This window comes from Lycium barbarum, chromosome 3 (genome assembly GCF_019175385.1).
Source record: "Lycium barbarum isolate Lr01 chromosome 3, ASM1917538v2, whole genome shotgun sequence".
Lineage (NCBI taxonomy): Eukaryota > Viridiplantae > Streptophyta > Magnoliopsida > Solanales > Solanaceae > Lycium > Lycium barbarum.
In genome coordinates, this window is record NC_083339.1 from 4,031,364 (window position 1) to 4,048,650 (window position 17,287).

Consider the following 17,287-nt stretch of genomic DNA (forward strand, 5'->3'; position numbering starts at 1 on the left):
TCTGCTGTAGTTCCCCCGAGAACAGGAAATGCTAATTTCAAAATTGATAGTTCTATCTATCAGCTATTGAAACTTGAAGGCTATTTCCGAAATTCTTCGGAAGACTGTCCACTTCGACACCTAAAGAATTTCGTGCATGTATGTTCCCAACAATCTCAAGGTGCTGTTCCTGCTGATGCACTGCGACTGCGGGTTTTCAAATATTCATTAGCTGGCCAAGCTAGGGAATGGTATGAAAAGCTCCCGAGCAATACTATTCATACCTGGAATGAGCTGGCCAATATCTTTCTAAAAAAATGGTTCCCACCCAGCAAAAAGGCTGAGCTTCGGGATAAGATTTTTGGGTTTAAACAACTTCCAGGGGAACAACTATATGCTGCATGGGAGAGGTTCAAATATTATCTAGCTCAATCTCCGAATCATGGATTTCCAGATGCAATTCTCACAGAGAAGTTCTACAAGGGGCTAGATACAATGAATCAAATAGCTGTCAACACTGCAGCTGGGGGATGCTTTATGGACAAAACCTTTGTCAACATCACCCGGTTGCTCGACAAGCTTACTACCCATAATCAAGCCTGGCATTCGACTGATAGCGAATTCCTATCATATGGTAGTCCCTCTGTGGCCGCGGTGGCCAAAGAAAATCATGAGCGAGATCATGCGTTCGCTCAACTGCAAACCACCGTGGATTTATTATCCAAAAGGCTTATGGAGAAAGAGGCCAAATGTGTAAACGTTATCGATGAGATGCCACCTCATGCTCCCGGAATGTATCAAGTTTCTGACGAAACTTATCTTGAGGGGCAGCCACAATATGAGGATGCGAATTATGTCAATAACTCGCAAGGGGGTTATCAACGACAAAACTACCAAGGTTCCGGTAATCACCCATGGCAAAGGCCTCAACAAAATTACCAAGGACAGAATTATGGAAGAACTGATCAGGGTAATCCCAATCAAGGGAATTACAATAACAATAATTATGGCAACAAAAGCTCTAACCCCTACATTCCACCTAGGGGGCAAGCATCCAATTCCCAGCCATGGAAAGATAATTCAGCTACTAACTCTGCTGGTAACACGTCTAATGATTCTGCAGAACTGAAGAGTATGATGCAGAAAATGCTGATGAATCAAGACAGAACAGAGAGCACAATCAAGGGAATGTCCCAGGTCCAACTATCGCATTCAGCTTCCATTCAGAAGCTTGAAGCGCAATTCAGAGACCTTTCCCGAGAAGTGCATACTCCTCAACGGGGACAATTACCGAGTGATACAGTTCCTAATCCAAAAGGTAGTGGAGTGAACTCTGTGGAGAATGTACTTGCCATTAGCACCAGAAGTGGAAAAATACTTCAGGGTGACAATAAAAAGCCAATTGATCAGGAACCAATTGTTGAAAAAGAAGCGCAGCCTAGTGTATTGGATGATATTGTCGAGGAAGAAGCAGGGGAGAAAGTCCCCATTGTAGTTGAAGAAGAGCTGAATCTTAATAAACCAAAGGAACCGGTGGAAAACCAGGAAAAGGGGAAGGCAAAACTTTCCGGTGCTCTTCGCCCTTTGAGCCAATTGTTTAAATCTTCACCGCCTTTTCCTCAAAGGCTGGTGAGAAAAACAGAAGATGAGAAGTGCTTGAGATTTTATGATCAACTCAAGCAGTTGACGATGAACATTCCTTTCATGGATGCTGTTAAAGAAATGCCTGGCTTTGCTAAGTATTTGAAGGATCTTTTAACAAAGAAGAAAAAGCCATTGAAACACGACACTGTGGGTATCACTCACCGCGTTAGTGCCATTCTTTCCAAAACCACTGTGCAAAAGAGGGAAGATCCTGGAGCATTCACAATTCCATGCACCATAGGGCAGCAAAATTTTGCCAGGGCTTTGTGTGATAACGGGGCTAGCATAAATCTTATGCCCCTGGAAATTTTTAAGAGATCGGGGCTAGCTATGCCAAGGCCAACTACCATGAGGTTGCAGATGGCTGACAGATCGATAAAAAGGCCAGTTGGAGTAGTTGATGATGTGCTGGTTCAAATCGGGGAATTTCTACTGCCGGCAGATTTCGTGATTCTTGATTGTGCTATTGATCAAGAAATTCCTATTATTCTGGGAAGACCTTTCCTTGCCACAGGGAGGGCTCTTATGGACTCCGAAAAGCACGAAATAAAGTTCCGGGTGAACGATGAGGAGGTGACTTTTCACGCTAGCAAAGGCATGAAGTTACCTAGTCCTTATCAAAGCATTTCAGTCATAAACTCTGTTGACAAGGTGGATGAAGCAGTGGAATTTAAAATGGAGGAAGAATGCTTGAGCGAAGCATTGTTGGCCATCTTGGTGAATTTTGATGCCGACCAAATGGAGGGATATAATGAGACAGTGAATTCACTCACAGGTCTGGGGTCTTACTCTTATGAGCCCAAGAAATTGTCTCTTGATCTAGAGAAACGAACAACTCCTCCAGCAAAACCATCAATTATTGAGCCACCAGACTGGAAGCACCAGGGAGACCGAGTGATGTGCTAGATATTGATGACACTTTCCCGGATGAAAGAGTTTTGGTCATTTCCAATGATGTGGCACCATGGTATGCCGATATTGCCAATTATTTGGTAACTGGCATCGTTCCTGAAGAGTTGAAGACATATCAAAAGAAGAAGTTCTTGCGAGACTGCCGACAGTATTGTTGGGATGAGCCTTACTTATTCAGAACGTGTGCTGACAATATGATCCGGAGATGTGTGGCGGAATCTGAGGTGATGGACATCTTGAAAGTGTGCCATGATTCTCCAGTTGGTGGACATCACAGTGGAAATCGAACAGCAGCCAAGGTGCTAGAGTGTGGCTACTACTGGCCAGCCATTTATCGTGATGCAAATATGTTGGCACGCTCTTGTGATAAATGCCAACGCCAGGGCACAATAGGTCGGAGGCATGAAACTCCGATGAACTTTGTTCTTGAGGTGGAGCTATTTGATGTATGGGGAATTGATTTTATGGGGCCCTTCGTGAGCTCCTACGGCCTGAAATACATTCTTGTCGCAGCGGATTATGTCTCCAAATGGGTGGAGGCGGTGGCCTTGCCTAACAATGATGGTAGGAGAGTCAATGCGTTTCTCAAAAAGAACATCTTTACTAGATTTGGCACTCCTAGAGCTATTATTAGCGATGGTGGATCTCATTTCTGCAATAAACCATTTGCTGATCTTCTTGAAAAATATGGCGTGCATCACAGGGTTGCCACTCCATATCATCCTCAGACGAGTGGTCAGGTTGAGGTCTCAAACAGAGAAATAAAAAGCATCTTGGCAAAGACGGTCAATGTGAATCGCACTGACTGGTCTAAAAAGTTGGATGATGCTTTATGGGCATATCGCACAGCATTCAAAACGCCTATAGGGACTTCACCGTATACGTTGGTATTTGGGAAGGCATGTCATTTGCCTATTGAGCTTGAGCATAAAGCCCTTTGGGCATTGAAAAAGCTGAATATGGATTGGCATGAAGCAACTAAGCTGCGGTTGTTTCAAATCAACGAGATGGATGAATTTAGGTACAATGCCTATGAAAGTGCAACACTGTACAAGGAAAAGATGAAATACTATCATGACTCGAAGATCCTAAAAAGGGATTTTCAGCCAAAAGACTTGGTCTTGTTGTACAATTCACGCCTGAAGTTCTTTCCAGGCAAGTTAAAGTCTCGTTGGTCTGGTCCTTTTGAAATTGTGAGTGTGTCCCCAAATGGAAGCGTCATTGAGGTGAAATCCGAGGATGGCACTCGGACTTTTAAGGTGAATGCACAAAGAGTGAAGCATCACCATTGGTGTATTGATGATGGTAAGGTCGTGGATAGGTATCGTTTGAAATATGGCTCCTGAACGCGAAAATGAGGTACCACGTCGAGCCGTGACGTTAAACCAAGCGCTGTGTGGGCGGCAACCCACATTTACCGCTTTGTAAGTAGTTTAAAGTTTGTATTTTCATTGTATTCTTTTGTGTTGTTGATGTGCTAAGGTGGTGGGATTTTGAGAACTGAAGGGACCAAATAACTACCAAGTGATCCAAGGCGAGACGCTCCACGTTACGGCCCGTAACTCTTGTTACAGTCCGTATCATGAAGCGTAACAGGCAAAAAGAAAAAAATAAAAAATCACTGAAGGGTGAGGAAGAGTGTTACGGTACGAGTTACGGTCCGTCGTACGTGTTACGGACCGTAACACTGTGTCGTAACTTTGATGCAAAATATGGGCTTCACTGGAAATTTTCAACATGTTACGCCAGGTGATACGGACCGTAACACGAGTTACGGTCCGTCGATTGGACTGCCAAGTCATTAATGAATAAACGTAACGGGGTCGTTTGATGAACCGTAACACAAGATACGGACCGTATCCTATGATACGGTCCGTAACAGGTAACGTAATTGTCGGAAATGTTTAAATACATTACCGACGGTTCGCATTCCAAATTATAACGATTCTTCACACGTTTTTCAACTCCCTCTCCCTCATAAATCCTCTCTTCTCTTCTTCACATCCTCCTCTCTTCATCCTCCTCCCATTCTCCCCCATATTTCTCTAAAATCTCATTACTATTTTCTTATCCACAATCACTGTTTTAAGTTGAGTTTCATCCTTACAATCGCCAACGATCAGGTATTACATGTCTTTACTCTTTTCTTTTAGCTATCAATGCGAGTTCTATGATGCTCATGAGTAATTTCGTAAAATATGTGTTGAAATTCGTGTTTTGGGCTGTGTTGATTGAGTTTGCATTTAAATTGATAAGTTATGGGGGATTTGACATTGGTTGGGGGTTGGGATTGGTATTGGTGCTGTTTAAAAGATTAGTGGGTACAAGCAACTGCTTCCCACTGAATTGGAGGGCAAATCCGGTTGAAGGTTTCATTCGTGAAATTACTAAATCGGTTTGCCCACCAACTGTTCGATACAAGTCCCCAATGAAAACTTTAATAAAATCGGGTGAAGTCTGAGTAACCCGAGGCATGTGAGGGGATATAATATTGTTTCACAACATACCCATGGATCATTAAGTCGAAAATCTTGGCCTCGTGCTTAAAACGATAAAATTTGGCCAAGCCATTTGTTTGCTACTCAGTTGCCCGTCATTATGTGTTACGGACCATAACGTACGTTACGAACCGTAACATCACACCGTAACATCGATGGATTCCATGAAAGCCTTCTGGAATTTTGAGAGACGTTACAGACCATAACACGAGTGACGGACCGTAACATCACACCGTAACATCGATGGATTCCATGAAAGCCTTCTGGAATTTTGAGAGACGTTACGGCGAGGTGTTACGGACCGTAACACGAGTGACGGACCGTAACATCATGCCGTAACACCTCTCAAATTTCCAGTAACTTTTCTGGAAATTTTGATCACGTTACGGTGCGACGTTACGAACCGTATACTATGATACGGACCGTCGACTGTGTTACGGTCCCTTTGCTTAATTGAACCATTTCAGTTACGGATGAAGATACGGCCCGTAACACCATCGACGGTCCGTCGACTGTGTTACGGTACCTGACCTAATTAAAGTCTTTGGCTTAAATTCATAAGGTGTAAAATTTTTACAACTTCTCGTACATCATATCTAACTTTTCCTTCCACAGGTATGGGTAAACCACGACAATCAAAGAAGGCTTCACCTAAGGTCGCGCAAAAAGGAAAAGGTCGTGCTGCAAGCAAGGTAACCTCACGGCTGCGCGACGACGATCTGATCAAGGACGCCAGGCCTAAAAAGAGGCCGGTCGCACCCAGCAAGCCACCCCCACCAGTTGCACCCAGCCAACCAGACCCACAATCAGAAAGTTCCTCCTCGACTGAGGAGTTAAGAGAGTCGAGCTCGTCGAGTTCGTCGAGCCAAAGTGAACCCCAGCAGGCTATCACACCAACACACCGACCTCAACCACCCATTAGACAGTCTACTGCGGAGGAGCGCGAAAAAGAGCGCGAACAGGAAAGAAGGAAACTTGACATTCGGCTGCAAACTATGACTGAGAAGATCCTCCGGTTTAATGTGGAGGGATCTGAAGATTTGTATAACAAGGGGTGTGAGCGGGTAAAAGGTGAGGGAATGGACCCAAGGCGGAGTATTTTCGAGGAACGGAATGTCATCTTCGATGGAATCGAAGGATATCCCGGCATTAGTGATACTATCCGATTCCACAAGTTGGAGTTTTTGAAAAACCCCGTTGGGTCCTACATATCGGTTTTTGTTAGGGAATTCTACGCTTCATATGGGGCAGCTGTATTCAAAGTAGTGAAGAAAGGGCAACGAGCAACTCAAGTACCGGCAATGAATGAGGTTGTATTCCGGACAAAGAAGATAGATGTCTCTCCATCGGCTATAAATAAAACACTATTCGGGGAAGATTATATAGAGCTTACAGCAGCGGAAGAAGGGGAGTTTGCCTACAAAATTGAACAGAAGGATACAATCCCCGTCCGAAAATGGGTAGCTTCTGTTATTGCACGGACAACAGATCCTGAATGGGCCATAGTGCCAAAGTTGACAGCCACCACGCGGATTTGGAAAAACACCCTAACGCCAGAGGCAAAGTTTTGGTGGCAAATTGTTCTGTTCCGAATCCGTCCTACCCAATCAGATAATTATTTGACTCCAGACAGGGCTGTTCTTGTGGCTTCCATAATGTCGCGATATAAGATCAACTTCGGGCGACTGATAGCCGAAGACCTCCGAGAGAGAGCCACCCAGCCGGCCACTTCCCTCATTCATCCATGCCTGCTTACGCTACTATGCTTGCGTGCAGAACCAGAACCCCTACCCCATATCGATCACAGTGTGATTGCCAGCCATATTTATGACATCACAAAAGGGAAAGATGAGGTGTTCAGCCAGGGTTCGTTGCCCTCTGCATCGGTTTCTGAGGTGCCGGAGGGGCCTACGGGATCAGATGTTATACCCTTGGCTATCATGGGTGAAGAGGGAGCTGCTGCGGATCAGCACACAGATTCTGAGGCTCCACCGGCTGATCATGCTACACAGCCTATGCCACCTCCAGCCGCACCTACTTCGGGTGGTCCTACCTCTTCCACTGGAGCAAGCCCAGCACCACCGCAGGCAACACCAGGAGTCCCACCCGAGCTTGCGAGAAAAATGATGTTCAACCGGGAAAATTTTGGGGCGGTGGTCTTACAAGCGGATCGCACAGATAGGCATGTCAAGCAGATCATGACTGAGCTAAAATTATACACAAAAAGGGCTATTGATGCAGCGCTGCGACCGATAAAAGAACAGATGGCTGCGGACCACCTACAATCATTACAAATCCACTCCCGGATAGATGGTATTGAGCGCAGGATGACTGAGCTGACTAGGACACACCCTACTATGGAATTGGGCGCTATTCGGAGTGAGTTGCGGTCTGTCAAGGATGATGTGCAGAAATTGAAGGCCCAGGAAGTGGCTGTGGCGACAGACCAGCTTCCTAAAGTACACACGGAGTTGGTACAGACCCTATACCAGCCGATTCAGAGCTTACTAGGGGATGATGACAACGATGACACGGTTGAGGAACAGCACGACGAGGAGTTGGAGGAGGATATCCCCTCTTTGGACAAAGGGAAGCGAAGCAGAGCCTCGCCAGATCTCGAGCCCATTCTCCAAAGTATTGATCCATATGCTAAGTTACGCCCACAGAATGAGGAAGAGGAGCAGCGTACTTTGAAAAGAATCCGCCAGGAGTCCCGTTTAAGTTCCGACACCGCAGGAGCTACTTCTAGCTCAACTCAGCCTACAGAGCCGGCTCACCGTATTTCTCCCCCATCCACTGCTCCACCCCATGATGCTGCGACAGATCCGAGTGCCTAGTGCGCTCCAGGGAGGCCCTCCAAATTTTTTACTGCGTTATATTGATGCTTTGAGGGCAATGTATGCTTTTAAGTTGGGGGTGTGGTATTTGCTAATTGGTTGTTGGGATTGCTGTTTTAGTATACTGGATATTATTTTTATTGTTTTGTTTTGGTAAATATCTTATCAAAATTGTGATAGTAAGCATGTGTTTAAGACAATTGTTATTGTTTTGTTTTGTTGGTATTGTTTTTATTAACAAGTGTGTGTTAGGACGTTCTTCGGCTGTTCTTTGCTATGTGTTTCTATTCCCGAAGAATGCTGTGTGTATGTTGAACCTAGCATGTTTAGAATGTTTAATATAGAAGTAAAGTAATGCTGACTTAAGTGGTGGTGGTCCGTGTTTCTAGCATAGATAAAAATGGTTTTTACAAGTTCAATGATATCCCTCCGAAAAATAATTTGTGATGTACATCAAAACTGAGTTGTTGATATTGACATGTATGGTTCTTTTAATGACATTTCAAAGAAAGGGTGTTTATGTATGTGAAATCTTCAAACGGAAATGAAGTCGGAGTATTTAAACAATCCTTATGCCATTGTGTTGTGAGTTTTTAGCTTCTATTTGCATATGATGCCTGCAATCTAGAACTTGCCCGGTTGGTCGTGCGTGAATTCTAAGGAGAATTAGATTGTGAAGTGATCTTAGGCTTTCTTTGTATTAACCCCAAAGTATCTTAAATGAGCCTGGCCCGTACAGAAAATGATCCCTAGTCTCCCATTTTTGAGCCTATAGACTTTTTCTTCGAATAAACCCATTTGGCACCAAGTCCCTCCTTGACACGGAAGATTGACAAATGAGGCTAAAAGCCTAAGTTGGGGGTGACAAGTCAAAAATGCGGAAAATGAGGCTAAAAGCCTAAGTTGGGGGTGACAAGTCAAAAATGCGACAAAAGAGGCTAAAAGCCTAAGTTGGGGGTGACAAGTCAAAAATGCGGAAAATGAGGCTAAAAGCCTAAGTTGGGGGTGATAAGTCAAAGATGAGGAAAATGAGGTCAAAGGCCTGTTGGGGGTAATCACGAATATAAAGGGACATAATTCAGCGTGGATATATATATATATATATATATAAAAAAAAAAAATTGTTCAAAGTTCTAAATAAATCCACGCTAAAAATGGAGGGTTGGAAATGATAGGAAGAATGGTGAATGAAGTCAAAAAGAAGTGTCGAGGAGAGTGAGTCACCGATACCCAAATATTCATCCTACCCGTCCCTAAGCCAATGTTACAAGCCCAAAAAGTCCTAATGTGATCACGATCAAATTGTTCAAAGTTGAATGCATGGAAAATAAAGGCAAGCCTATGGTATGTGCACGCATGGTATGCAAATTTCTTTGTGAGTGTGAGTGTTCTTCTGTCTCTTTAGTCTTCTGTCCCATTTATGTCGTAAATGTGTGTTGGGACATTCTTTGGTCTATGTGATGGCATAAGGATTGTAGGTTTCAAAGTAACTGGCTTTCCGGAAGTTGAAATTCATGTGCATAGAGGCCCCCGTACTATGATTATGTCATTAATTGAGGTTGCATAGTGAATTGACATTTTTCCGAAATGTGCATCTTGTGTCACAAATAGGAGATGGATAAGAGCCTAAATATTTTTCTTGAATTGAAGAGTCCGTGCTAGGAACACATGCCAAAACCACCGTAGTCATTCTTATTTTGCTAAGATGTCGTGTGTTAGTAGTGAGTATTGTTGTAGTTGCTTGAGGACAAGCAAAAGCTTAAGTTGGGGGTGTTGATGTGCCGTGAATTTTGGCACATTTTATGCCTTTGTAACTAGAAATATTTCTTGATTTTAAGTGTTTTTATATTGTTTCTTATGTTATTTTTGTGTTTTATAGGGTTGATTAACTAAGGATCGGAAATGAGAAGTAATGCTGGAAAAACGGACAAATTTGAGCTAAGCGACGGTCCGTAACTCATGTTACGGACCGTAACGGTGTCCGTAACTCATGTTACGGTTCGTACCTTTGAACCGTAACAAGGCCTGAATTTCCAGAAAGTTTCATTGAAACCATCAGTGTTACGGTGAAGTGTTACGGTCCGTAACTCATGTTACGGTCCGTAACATGTCACCGTAACATGAGCTAAATTTCCAGAGAGTTTCAATAAAATCTTCAGTGTTACAGTTTAGTGTTACGGTCCGTAACTCATGTTACGGTCCGTAACCCTTCACCGTAACATCATCCAAAATTCCAGAGAGTTGCCAAGTAATTGACACCACTTACGCTTCAGAAAGACGGACCGTAACACAGGGTACGGTCCGTCGCATGGTGGCCGTAACGTCGAAGTGGTCAAATGACGAAATGAAGGACGGACCGTAACCTGAGTTACGGTCCGTAACAATGCGGCGTAAGGGCATTTTTGTCCAGAAACTTGGCGCGATTTTTGGCTCTATAAATACATAATGTAGGGTTTTAATTCATTATTCATATTTTATTTTAGAGGCATAAACCCTAGATTTTTAATCTTGAAGTGATTGGAGCATTTAAGGCAACAACTTCACTCTCATTCCATCTTGTATTAGTATTGTAAGTGTATTATGTTAATCTTTAAGCTTTTTCTGTCAAGAAACATTATGAGTAGCTAATTTCAATTCTAAGGTTGTGAATCCCATGATGGGTATTATGTGAATGGGTTTCTATTATTGATATATGCATAATGGTTGTTGTTATTTATTTTATCTTTGTGTTGTAACGTTGGGTAATGATTGCAAGCATTAGCCGAAGCCATTATATTGACTTTTCTTGGGAAAGAGAGTCAATATTGGTAAGATTGAATAACAATGACTCGAGGCGTTAACCCTCGTTTAATAGACTAACTTAGGAATAAGAATAAGTCTAAATTGGCATTATTGGTCGCTCTTCGATTGTAACTCTTTTATATTCGGAAGAATCATAAAGAGGAAATACTGCTTAACTGTTGGGAAACATTAAGAAGTCTTTAAGAGATCAAGTGCATATTCTTAGAACAACCATTAGAAGTATATCACATTGAAATCCGAAGCATAATATCTAATCAAATTGGGAAACACAACCTTAGTCTCTCTCTCATATTAATTACATTCTAAGTCAAAGTATTCAATTACATTATTCAACAATCAATTCAAACTATCCGGAATAGGATTAAAGCATTTAAAGATTGGTATCGCATACGATTAGTACTCTTTTCTCTCCATATTCCCTGTGGGATTCGACCCCAACCTTGTTGGGTTACTATATTTGACAACGTCCGCTTTACGCCATTAATAGGTGTAATTTGAGCGTATCATTAATGCATTAAATTTTGGTGAGTGTTCGATTTTTCGGTTCGGTTTTATCAAACTTCGGTTCGGCTATTTTGGTTTCGGTTTTTTGAAGGTAGACACTAAACACCGAACCAAACTAGTTCGGTTCGGTTTTTTGATTTTCGGTATTTATGGCCAGCCCTACCCCCCCCCCCCCCCCCAAACTTTTTTTTAACAATTTAACCCATCCCCCACCCCTATATAAACCCCTCTCCATTTCCATTTTAATCCACACCAATTCGCTCTTCTCTTTCTCTCAATCTCTCAATTATAGTTACTTTGCAACAATTAACTACTTTAAATTTCTCTCAGTTAAATATTATAATGTTTTATTCTAGTTTCAATTATTAATTTTGCAATTATAATATCGTTGGTGGAGTTGGTGATTTTGCAACAATCCGAAGTAGCTTTGGTGGATTTGCAATCCTAATCGCCTTCACTTTGTTGGATATCAGTCCGGCAATTTGGTACCTTCGTTCCAACTCTATCTTTATTTTTCGCTTTTTTAATTTACGCAATTTAATTCTAGCAATTTAATTTATTGCAATTTATTTTCTTGTGATTTATTTGAGTGTGATTTAAATTAATTCTATTAAATAATGGCGAAAAGATTTAGACGTGGTGCCGGTAGTAGTGGTATTGTTAGGGTGGGTTTAATGAGAAAACATTTGTGAACGAAACACCTAATTTAGGTATTGATGTTGGTGGAAATAATTCACTTTTAGATCACGAGGCAATGCAACAACATTATACCGACACTTTTAATGAAATTGATGATGATGATGAGACACAAGCCCCCGAAAATCTCATAGGAGATACAGGTCCTGCACAATCACATACACAAGACAAACCGCCTAGAACTCGTAAGCCAACCACTAAAATCTGGGGATTTATGACTAAGAATAAGGAAAGACAAACAACTACATGTAATATATGTAAACAAGAATTTGTTTTTAAGCAACAAACTAGTAAGGATGGTGGAACGGGTACACAATTCAAGTAGAAGTTGACACTAGGTGAAACTACACTTACATTATGTTACAACAAGCATATGATTATAGGATTCCTATACAGCAAGTTAGCAACCATTTTAATACAAATAGTGATGATTGGTTAAATATTACCGATTGGTAAGATGTTAAGAAATGTACTGAACTCTTGCAAATTTTTTATAATGCAACTCTTGCTTTTTCTAGACAATTCTATCCCACGGTAACCGAAATTTTAGCCTACTTAGCGGAAATAGCTAGAGTTTTACAAGAGTATAAAAATAAATCCGGTTATCAAGCGGCTATTTTTAATATGACAATAAAATTTAAGAAGTATTTTTTTTCCATCACAACTTTATTTATATTGGGTTCTCTTTTAAATCTTTGTTTAAAAATGTCTTATACTAGAGCATTGGTTAATCAAATTTATATCTTTTTAGAATTTGAAGAGGATGTTGAACCATCTTTAATTGACGCCGAACTCGCGATTGATGCTGAGTTTAGAAAAGTTTTTAGTCATTATTCTAATTTGGAAGAAATTACTACACCCGTTGCTCCACGCCCTATTACTTCTCAAAGTAGCAAAAAGGGCTTGTTGGGTTCGTCGCATTTAAAAGTTTTACATTCACATTCAACTCCTTCTCATAATGCAAACTTTGATGAATATCACTTTTATTTTATACAGCCAAATGTGGATATCAACCAACTAGATGATTTGGACGTCTTAACATGGTGGAAGAAATACAAGGCGAGTCATCCGATATTTTCAAGAATGGCTCGAGATATCCTTACAGTTCAAATATCAACTGTGGCTTCGGAGAGTGCATTTAGCCAAGGAAGACAACAAATTGGAGACCATAGACACTCATTATCCAGATTTAGCTTGCAAATACTAGTGCGCATTCGCGATTGGATTAGATCGGAGCGACGCAACCAAAACTTAGAAGCGGTGTAAGGCGAAGAGGAAGAGATTGAAGATTTGATAGCAAGTGGAGCGGACCAAATGATAGAATTTGAAGATTTCTCCATGACCGAATATGATATGACGGATATTAACCAAATGATTGACAATTTTTTATTTTATTATTCTACTATTTCTTTGTAACTCATGTATTATTTGCAAGAAAAACTACAACTTGCAAATAAATATTATCCATGAATGAATAAAATATATGGCTCATTGAACATTCTTCTATTTACTTGTGTTCATATTTTTACTTATATTAAGTTAAGAATATACCTAAAATATACTAAGAATATACTTATAATATACATCTACTTAAAATAAAACTAGAAAGTTATGTACTTGAAAAATAACTAAAATATACTAAGAATATAAATATACTTAATTTATAAAATAGGAATTTATAAACTTAGAAAAAGTTAAACTGTAAATAACTTAAGTTATAATACATATAACTTAAACATACATAAGTATATATAGTATACATATAACTTAAACATATATAAGTTATATAACCTAAGTATATTGATATATATAAGTATATTCTTAGTATATTTTAGGTATATGTAGTATAACTTAAGCATATAACTTAATATATATATACGTATATGCTGTTAGTCAGTAAATATATAAACTTTACTTATAAACTTATATAACATATGTAAATATACCTACAATATACTAATAAATACTATAATATATATATACCATACAAAAAAAAAGAAAAAAAAAGAGGTTTTGTGCGTTTTGGACCGGAGCGGTCTGGTTTCTAGTTTGAAACCGGTAAACCGGAACCGGTGGCCAGTTCTGGTTTTTAGACCGGAAATCGGCCGGTTTACTAACCGGTTACCGGTCCGGTCCGGTCCAAACTGGTTGTCGGGCTTACATATGACATGTAGAAACAATCGACAAATATGCCGGTGAACAAAAAAGAAAGAAAGAAAGAAACTAAACAAATCCACAATTGGTCAGAGTTTATTGTTAATAAAGGCTAGAGTATTAAGAAATAAAAATTAGTTTAACTGAAAGAATTCATGTTAATATTCAAATTTATTGGTCAAGTTTACAATAATTTGTTTAGTTGAATCATTCTTGCGAAACATCACAATTCACAGATCCCTTTCCCTATAAACTTCGTTAGAAAAAATCGTATGAAATATTTTGACATGTTTCAAAATAAAAAAAAATGTGTGAAAAATTCAAAATAATAACAAAATTAAGTGGGCAGACAACAACAGGCACGAGGACATGTACAAACAGTTGAGGGTCAATTTTGGTCCAACAATCTAGTTGTATTTGGACCTTCATCAGTAAATGAAAATGAATATTTATTTTATATGTCAGATCACAACCATCCTTCATTGCGTCCAGAAAACAAATGTTGTGAAAAGAATAAAAATAAAAAATAATTGGCAGCAGACACAATGTTGACAGTTGACTCATTTATGAGAAGGCAAAGACAAACATTCAGAATTAAAAATACTTACGCAAGATCTAAAAATACTTTTATGATTTTTTTATATTCTTTCAAAGTTGTATAAGATCTAAAAATACTTTTATGATTTTTTATATTCTTTCAAAGTTGTATAAATGAATTCTTTTATTCTCGTAAGCATTTAATGAGAAGGCAAATACCAACATTCAGAATACAACGCATTCAAGATTCACACTCGTATTATTTATCTTTTGTGTATTCTTCAAATTTTCTACCATGATTTTTCAGGTTTTTAAAAAAGGAAATTAGTATTTTTATTCATTTATTAGCGGTATTACTTTAAGAGCGTATTATTTAAGATATCGTTATTATTTTAGTTTTCTTCTTTTAAATATGTTTTGATATGCGTTATTTGAGTCGAGAGTCTTCCGGATACAACATCTCTAACTCCACAAGGTTGGGTAAGGTCTGCGCACACTCTACTCTTCTCATACCACACTTGTGAGACTACACTGGATATGTTGTTATTATTGTTGTATTATTTAAGAGTGTATAGTTGGCTAGAGTGAGAGAATGGGATACGGGGTTTAGTAAATAATCTGTAATATCCGCACTACAAAGTTTTAACGAGACTAACTTCTTTTCTTAAACCATTATCGAAATTGTTATTTAATACATTAACTATACCCAGGGAACAAAGTAACACCTATTTTCAAAGACATTCTCCCACAGTTTGAGTATAAGTTTTGACAAAACTTAACGTGAACAAAAATAAGAGTGAACAAAGATTACTTGTCCCATAATTTTTACTACAACATTAGATTTTAAACTTATCTTCACAACTGTATTCAAATTAAATACTATCATGGGGTTAGAATTAACAGTGATAAATGTTAAAATCAAGTTTAAAATCTTTAGTGGGTGACATATTCCACAATCTTTTTTAACATAGTTTCCAACAAAGTAAAGGATAATTAATTGACAATAAAAACTAAGCTTCTAGATTTGAACCGTAATAAGCTAAAGTGTGATATCTTAACTATAGGATGTACGTAACCTTACTCCTACCTTTGTGGGTAGAGAGGTTGTTTTCGATAGACTCTCAGCTCAAAACAAGTTTGAAAGAGAAATATCAACGGCAAAACATATAGTAAGATAAACGAAGAAAAAGGTGACATCAAGTTGCTGGCTATGGGGTTCGAACCCATGCGCACTTATGTGCAGAAGATCTTAAGTCTTCCCCCTTATCCTCTGGGGCAAACCAGCTTGGTGTTAGAGTTTCGAGTATAATTCAATATAACTGGTTGTACTTCTTTTCTTAACAATTTTTCTTTTCGTTTTTTTTCCCTTTGAGATAAAAAAAAAAACAAATCTTTGAACAAATTTTACTGCTGTAAGTAATTTGGGAACTCGAGAAGTGCAAAAAGTTTTAAAAAGTGGCTTCCTTCTCGGAAATATTATTCTTTTCATTTCAATTTATGCGACGTAGGCACGTATTTCATATTTTTTTAAGCTTGTTAATTCGCCGATAGAATGAGTTAAGAAATATTTTTCAAATAGAAAGAACCAGATAAATACATTCTTTCCTTTGGTTAAATCCTCAACATTATTACTAATTAATATTTTTTTTGTGGCGTAGAAGTAGCACGAATGAAAGGCTGTCACATGAATGAAAGTCTCTTCCATTACAAATTATGACGTAAGCTTGACCATTTGGATTGACCTTAAGCTCATAACCCTTCAAAGTACAATTGAACGGCCTTTGGCTGGACTCCAAGGTGAAATAGAAATCAACAACTTAGGTCATAAGCCTTGTTGAATGCTCATTGATCTCATCCAAATAGATTACTAAGTTATTATGAAAGTATACATACTATCTTGATCGTAGACAATTTAACGACCAAGATACTATAATTCAAGTAATAATGTTCCTTGTTCGACCACTGAAAGCTGGCTCCTCAATATTTTTAAATAACTATGTAATTTTTTTTTTTTTTTTTGTGATTATGGAATTGAATGAGAATCAATGAATTTTCATTTATGTGCAAACGAAATGCCTTAGAATTGTAATGCACCTACCAAACCTACATTATTCTTCAATTTTCTTAAAACGACATAATAAATTTGACAATACTAATAGCCTGTTTGGCCAATTAATTTAAAAAATACTTTTGAGCAGTAATTAGTGTTTGACCAAACTTTTAAAAAGTGCTTCTATGTGTATTTTTCTCAAAAGTACTTTTCAAAAAAGTGCTTTTGGGCAAAAACTATTTTTTTTAGCTTCTGAAAAACTGTTTCTGCTACTTCCCAAAAACACTTATTTTCTCCCAAAAGCTTGGCCAAACACCTCACTATTTTTAAAATAAGCACTTATTAAAAAAAATAAGTACTTTTGGGGAAAAAATAAGTTTGGCCAAACAGGCTATAAGTTAGTTTCATATTCTATTCCTTCTCATTCTTGATGAGCCCAACCTTGCCATTTTTTTTTAAATTTTAATACATGAAAATAAACACTTTTATTTTATTTTTATTTAAAATTCACTTCTCAATCTCTTGTCTAAACCTTTTTCCCTTTGTTTTTTTTCCTAGGCCTTTTTCTTTTTGGTTCACTGATATTAATCTAACATTTTCCAAAAAAAACTTTATTCCATTCATGATATCTTGTTGAATACCAGTTCGATTTATAATGTGAAGAACACCTAAAT

General features: G+C 38.7%; 2 non-coding genes across 2 annotated transcripts; both read right to left on the bottom strand.

The window, feature by feature from the left end:
- Window positions 1-321: 321 nt before the first annotated feature.
- Window positions 322-428, bottom strand: LOC132634420 (small nucleolar RNA R71). Its single transcript, XR_009580146.1, has one exon. It is a non-coding gene; the product is annotated as a small nucleolar RNA R71 (small nucleolar RNA).
- Window positions 429-15,765: 15,337 nt separating this feature from the next.
- TRNAL-UAA (transfer RNA leucine (anticodon UAA)) lies at window positions 15,766-15,848 on the bottom strand. The gene has a single exon. It is a non-coding gene; the product is annotated as a tRNA-Leu (tRNA).
- Between the last annotated feature and the right edge of the window lie 1,439 nt (window positions 15,849-17,287).